Below are 7,480 nucleotides of genomic sequence, written 5' to 3' on the forward strand. Positions count from 1 at the left end.
ATAAGTTAAGAAAGAGTTTTTTTTTTCTATTTTCCTTAGGAAGCCAGAGGTGACGAACCTAAAATTCTGATTCAGAAGCCCAAGAGCATACCCCCAGAGCCGTTGAAAGAAACACTTTTATAATTTTTTCCTTCGGAAAACTTTATGTTCTGGGCAAATACCTGAAATAAAAAATTTATAAAATGTGGCAACTGCTGGAATATAACAGACGATTCAATTGCATTTAAGACTCAACAATGCTTCCCAATCTATCTCTATTATTCAATCATTAAAGTACGGTATTATTTAAATATTAGATCATTTTCATACACTATTATTGGGTTTTTATCAGTTCATATTAAAGAGACTATGGCCTTTAATCCTGTTTTAAGACATAGCTTTCTTAGCTCTTAATTTCTTGAGCTTTATTACTTATATTTGTTATTAACTTCTCTATTTTAAGAAACTTGCATAATATTAAAGGGTTTATATAAATTTTAAAAAATAATTTACTTACCTATGAAAGTTTTTGTATTTCTTAGAATTTTTTTTGAGAGAGAATATTGTCGAGGTATTGTAAAACGTGTGACAGTATTTGGTATTTGGTGTTATACAAATTATTTTTGAAAGAAAAATCTAAATGTTTATATTTTTCAGAACATGTTAATTATTCTAATTTTTTTTTTACTTCATCAATTAATATTATCGGCTTCTATTGAAAAAAAAAACAGAGGATCCAAAATAACCAATTTGTTAAGTTCAACCTCTTTGCAGAAAAAAATAATTGAATATTTGAGTTCTATGAATAAGAAAAAACGTATGCCTAATAAGGTAATGGAAATTACAAGGCCGAAGAAAAGAAATCTAATAGTTCTTCTATTTCATAAATGTAATATACTATATATTATAAGTATATGTAATATACTTAACGATGAGTCCAAATGACAATAAAACCAAAAATAGACGTTCAGTTTGTAAGGTTAAGACAGATAGATTACGCAGAAAATTTTAAAATTCGGTTATTAAAAGTTGTAGTGGAAAAGTGGAGGGAAGAACTCAGGAAGGAAATTTCAAACTTTTAATAATCGAATTTCAGAAACTTTATTTATTTATTTTTTTTTTTAGGACCACCTTCCTTGGTAATTTCTGGCATACGCTGGGGACAGGGGTGGAAGAGTTTAGTTGCAAAACCAACTATAAAACTTTTGTTATTGAAAAACCGTATAGATCATCAATGAAAAAATAATATCAATAAGCAAAGTGCATTCTCATAAAAATGAATCTACTAAACTAAAACTGAAGGTAATTAGAAACGAGGATGTGCATATAGTTATTGTAATATTACAGACAAAACAATGGATAATAGCTTTCCTGAGAACATGGTTTTCTTCATGTAGAATTGTAATCTTTAATAGACAATATTACTGCATAAACTTAAAACCTGCAATAATGGGCATGAATGTTGTTATATTAGATTATTTAAATGAGTTTCTTTGGTTTTTGCTGTACGAAAACGAGCGTAGATTTCGGAACCGAGTGAAATATTACGATTTCAATTGTTATTTTGTCGTGGTGTCCCCTTACCATGGAAGTCCCGGACCAATTATAGTGATAGTTACACCTTTGTATATTTTAAAAATATGGTATAGATATAATCAAGAAAACATATCTTATTTTTAAATTATGTATGTAATATTCTTCTTCTTAATAATTAATGTCAGTTCGTTGTTCACGTTTAATTTCTTTTTCTCGCCTTTCTTTTTACACCCCTTCTCCTTCTTTACTCTTTTTTTATTACTTCTTCCTTTATCTCGTTATAAAGTTATGTTCAGCACCTGTTATTATAGGCATATTTACTAATTATTCCTTTTGTTGTATATAACTTTATATATTATTTCATTCATTTTTGGAATTTAGTTAAGTATTTCATTAATTACATTTATTTCATTTCTCACTTTTTTCATAACTTTAACTTCAATATCTATTATTAAGTTAAAATATTTATATTTCTTTATTCTTTATGATTATACAACTTTACATTGTATTTCTTTAATCCTGTTATTTCGCTTACATATGTAATTATCTACATACGCATTTTACTTCCAACTTTTTTATAAATAATTTTTATTTTATACATATATGTACTAACTAGATTTTAATATGCATTTAATTATCTGTTCTTCCCTCTTATTTATTTTTCTCATACAACTTTAATCTTCTCATAAAAAACTTAAGACTATACATGTCTTTCAACATTATTTATTTATCTATAATGTTAGTTATTTTCTAATCATTCTTTGATTCCTTTTATTCATTATGTTTGTTACCTTGTTTTTCACCCTGAACTTGTATGTAACTTTTACTCATTTGTGTTCTTCACAGACCGTACTCCTTACTATCTTCTCATTTATATATGTCCTCCGTCAACTATTAACTGTCAATCCTGTCCCGATAAATCTCTCTATAAAACGTTTTTTAAAAACGAAAATAAACAACAACTATATTTGAGGTGAGATTGTCCAACCTTTATATTCCTATATATGTTTCTACGATTGGAATGGATTATTCTTTTTCATAACAAAATTTAAAAATAATAATATATAGTTATTTCAATAAAATCGATTAATTTGGTGATGATTAATAATAACAGATGATAAAAAAATAAGGATACAGCTGGCATGTATTGGATAGTAAAAGAAATGTAAAGACATTGAGAATAATTTTTGGAGCGTCCCTGGGAGTAATGAGATGAAATAGCCCAATCTATGTTCAGTAGGCGATATGTTCACTGGGCAGATTTCTTTGTCATTGGAATATATTATTTTAATGTGTTATAAACTACATTTGGACAAACGATTAACCTGGAATCCTCACACAAGTCTGAAAAGATAATATCTAATATCTGAAAAAAGCACTTACTAGAGAAACGGTCAAAACTTCCAACACATTACAAAAGACTGATCTACGTAACGGTAATAAGGCCAATCTGGACATATGGAGTTGAACTTTGGGGCTCCACTAAACCTTCGAAGTGCCTCGAACCTTAGTTTATAACGCCAGAGCTGTATTATCCGCCATTGATGAAAAATATATACGACTAGTTTCGGATTAATTTCAAATATTATAAAACAATGGATATTTGCACATACTTAAACTCATGAAAATGCTCAAATCATTCTCAGATGAAATTAAATGAATAAATAGTTTTATTCTGGGACAAAAGTAATGTAAGATTAACTATATTTATGTTTATTTGTCTGGCTAAGTATTTACAAAAGGTACTTGCCATTTTCAAATGTTAACTCTGCTTACCCTCCAAAATGTTTAATCGATTTTAGCCGGGTAATAACAGGAAAAGTGGTCAATCTTCTGAGGGTATTGTTTGTTTTGTTATCGTCTCCAGCGCTCGTAACTCAGGAGTTTCCAAAACGAATACATATGACGCATATTTTTGATCCGACGTTATTTTTCGTCCTATATGCGTTAAAAAAAAATTTACGGACAAACCGAGTGAAAAAATTGAATACGCTTAAAGAACAAAATCGCTTCATATTTCATTTTATTTTAGGGATTCACTATCTTTATTTGAGTTTTCCTGACACGCTGAGTTTGACATACGCAGGAAGCATTGTCGAGTTATGAATTTTTGAAGGAAAGTCCGAGGAAACACTTTTTTTTTTTATTTAACCGTTGCAACTTTAGTAACCATATTCGGAATCTACAATAAATATCCTATAAGTTGGCAACAATTTTTTCGGAAAATATTGTCCTGTAGCTGACTATAGTAATAATAGCATATTAAACATATCAAAATAAATAATTTCCATAACAAGATAGAATCTTATGCAAATAAATTTTCTAATTCTGAAATTTTGTATTTCAAAAAAGGTGCTCCATTATGTCATACATAGATTTTAATATCATATTATAAAATTCTATAGAGTTTATCAGCAATAAATTTTCAAAAACTTGTGTATTCCAAAAACGATGTACCATTATATCGTCTGTCCAACGGTATACTCAAATTTACAAAGCTATTTTAAATTGAAAAAATGTTAAGTTGCCAGTAAAAAATTTCTTACATGCCTGCAACAATACGAAATGGGCCACCCTCAGTTGAAACCGTGCCCACGTTCAAATGACACAGGAGGCCCCTCTCCACTCATTATTATAGTAAGGAAAATACTACACAGTATTAATGTTTAATATTTTTGACAATAGTTTTAATATACGGATTAAGGTTTATTTTGAGGACAAGATGCTTAATATATACTTACAAAAATCATGCATATTTATAAATTATACTGCGAGTATGACAAAAGTACGTTATCGAGCCCAATAAAACAAAATAAGTTTAGTACATAACAGTACACTAAAACAATTTAACCAATATGTTTATTTTATAATGTTTACACTTTCTTGAGACTGGTTAATATTGTTTAAATAAATTAAATTTTATCTATTTTAGTCTCCAACCATTATTTATTCCTTTATAAATCCAATGAATAAAAAATGTTTTGAAACTAAAATGAATAAATTCAATTTATTTAAACAATGTTTATTTATTTTAATATTGATAAAATATATAGTAAAGAAAGTAGTAGACTACTTATTGTATAATAAACACTATCAGGATAAATACAAATATATGAGACTAGTGATAGCATAGAAGAGATAGAGCAGGGGGAAGAGGCAGGAGGGGACAGCCGTAGAGCCACTGTTGCTCTTTACGTTCCTGCAGACCGCAGCATCATCTCCTTGTAGTATGACGTCCTCCCCGATCTAGTGGAGTTCCCTTCCGTGCAGTCCACCAGCTTCTTCCTATCTTTATGAACTAGTCTGTGTTATCACCGAGGCTTCTTTCTACAGGAGGGAATTTGTGAAATTCAACGTATCTGAAGGTATTCTTTATTCTCTTCCAACAAAAAAATATAAAACTTGCTCTCAACTTTACCATTATTGATAAAATAATAGATAAGGTAATTCCCTTATAAATAAGAAAATTCCCTTTCTCTCTCTTAAACAAGAATTCGGTGTAAATAAAATAACACTTGAGTTATCATAACGCCATAAATTTCGGAATTGCATTTTTTAAACATTATTAGTGCATATAACTATTATCTGATTATTTATATTTTATTATGCTATTATTTTCAAACGTTTAAACAAGATAGTAAGTGCAGTAGATCCTTTTATTCGTCCTAATCGGGACCAAGCCTATTTGAGGCGAAATGCATAAAGGAATTCATATATCAAGTAAAGAGTAAAATGCAATTTATTTATTATTATTTTTATTATTATTATAGCAGTAATTGAGTAAAATTATTTTTCTAGATTTCAATTGAAATAGTCGTTTAAATATAAATTGAAAACTTATTCCTACTATTATTGTCATTACCATTATTCTAAGTGACGACCAGTCCCTTAAACAGATTTTCAATGAAAAATGTGCCGGATGGTGGTACAAAGTAACGAGAAACGCAAAGAACTTAAACAACTTATTCAGAATAAAAACGAGTGCCAAGGTATTTGGATTAAATAAGAAAAGTGAAAATTTTAAATTTAAAAAGACTGAAGATGAGTCCGAGCATTAGGATATCTGATTCATTTTGTTGTTAGAGCTTTGAAATTAGAAGCGAAAAGATGGAATTATTATATATATTAAATTAAATAGTAAGTAAATAACAAAATTATTTGATTATACAAATCAATGAATTAATTTTCACTCTAATGTAGTGTTATATTTGTTTGTTTATTTATTTATATTGTTTAAAGTCCTTGAACAATAAACAATACGACTTTATAGTAACAAAAATTTAATCATTTCTTCCCTTACGTTCTTGATTTTTCAGGATATTTTCGAATTGTATTTTTGAGGATTTTCTTTGATTACATTCAATTATTCAGTCCAAGGACCATTGTCGACTTTAGAGTGATCAGAACTCTACTAAACACTTTCTTTAATGTGTGCATTAATAATACTGTTTTGTTAATTTTTTTTGTAGTTTATTTATTTTATAAATATTTGTAATGTTTATTTTAATCCGCGCATTCCAAGGCTCAGCAGATAGACAAAAAATAGGTACAAAGCAAATCATAAATTTAAACTCATGTGTTAAAAATATTGTAACTAAATACAAAAATATAATATTACTTTATGGTTCAATAAAAGCTTTAATTATAAAAAAAAAAAATTTTTTTTTTTGTAAAATACTTCTATTTCAAATTTATTTATATACATTTTATGTGAAATAACAATTTTAATTATGTTTCTGAACCACTGACTTCATTAACTAAATATCAACAGTAGATTTTAGTAACGGGTAGTGAAATTAAAGATTTATTACTTTCAGCACAATTTTTTTTTGTTTAACGAAAAAAGAATTAAGAAATAATTAATGATGCATTTTTTAAAATTAATAAAAGTTCAATGTTATTAACTCATGAGCTGGAATGAGTCTAATTTTCGCATAATAGTCAAATTACTCCTCTAAGAAATATATTAAACAAACATTATCAAATTACTATTGATTACAATTACAAGCTCGGCCATTGTAATCCGATCCAAGTATTATCAAAATGAACATTAATAAATTACGATCTTAGTAATACTAAGAATTAACACATTAATTCTTTGATAACTAACAGATTAGTGGAGATATTTTAAGAGGTAAAAATCAGTTTATTTGTTTTATGGATTTCTAAATCCACTGTCCATAGATATTTTACCATAGTGGAATAAAATACAAAATTTATCATATAAGTGTTGATATAAAACATTTATTGTCTTGACAATTCAGCTCTAATAGTAATAAAATAAATCAAATTCACTTAAAAAATTCAAAATTGAATTCATTATTCACTTAAGATTTCTTAATGATTTAGGTCTCGACTAATAACTCTCAATCAGTTGAATATTGTCAGCAGAGTTGCATAATCCGTTTTATTCTGATTTAGTCTATTGAAAAGAATTATAAACTAAATTATTTTGTCTCGTTTAACAGTTAAATATTCATATTTTTAGGGATTTCCGAAAAGAATGAGGTTGCAGTAAAAATAGTGTCTTATTTTAACTACCAATATTAATTTCAAACTTATCCAATCAACGACAAACTATACCTGTATAGATAGTTTTCCACGAAAAATCCTTTACCACCTAACTGAAACCTGTGAGTGGTTTGTTGCAACTACTATAATTTATTTGTAGTAAAATATTATATTTTAGATATTATATATTTTGTATTATGAAATATATTTTCGCTGGTCCTCAAGGTAGTATCGTTGGTCCCATCCTCTACACTGTCTCTACCGTGTAGAGAAACTACCCATTGTTAGCACTCTAATGACATTTTACAATTGCTGGTCTCGTGGCCATCTTCTTTTCAGGTGCCTCGGAGGATTGTCAGGAATGGAAGAGGATACAAGATTAAAAACCAGGGGGTTTGAGTGGTTAGAGAGTTTATAATGGAAGGAGTGATATCTGGTTCGGGCTAGATCGGTT

General features: G+C 28.0%; 1 protein-coding gene across 3 annotated transcripts in view; it reads left to right on the forward strand.

Moving 5' to 3' along the window:
• LOC106682364 (proton-coupled amino acid transporter-like protein CG1139) overlaps positions 1 to 7,480 on the forward strand; it is an 86,175-nt gene that overhangs the window by 22,349 nt on the left and 56,346 nt on the right. The window contains exon 1 of one of the 3 annotated variants that reach the window (XM_014423169.3): positions 4,691 to 4,880. The exons of the other annotated variants lie outside the window; for them this stretch is intronic. The gene's annotated coding sequence lies outside the window, so the exon portion shown is untranslated. Of the gene's footprint in view, positions 1 to 4,690; positions 4,881 to 7,480 lie in introns of those variants that run through there. 3 annotated transcript variants of the gene reach the window in all.

This window comes from Halyomorpha halys, unplaced genomic scaffold (genome assembly GCF_000696795.3).
Source record: "Halyomorpha halys isolate HHAL.00 unplaced genomic scaffold, Hhal_1.1 Scaffold409.1, whole genome shotgun sequence".
Classification (NCBI taxonomy): Eukaryota; Metazoa; Arthropoda; class Insecta; order Hemiptera; family Pentatomidae; genus Halyomorpha; species Halyomorpha halys.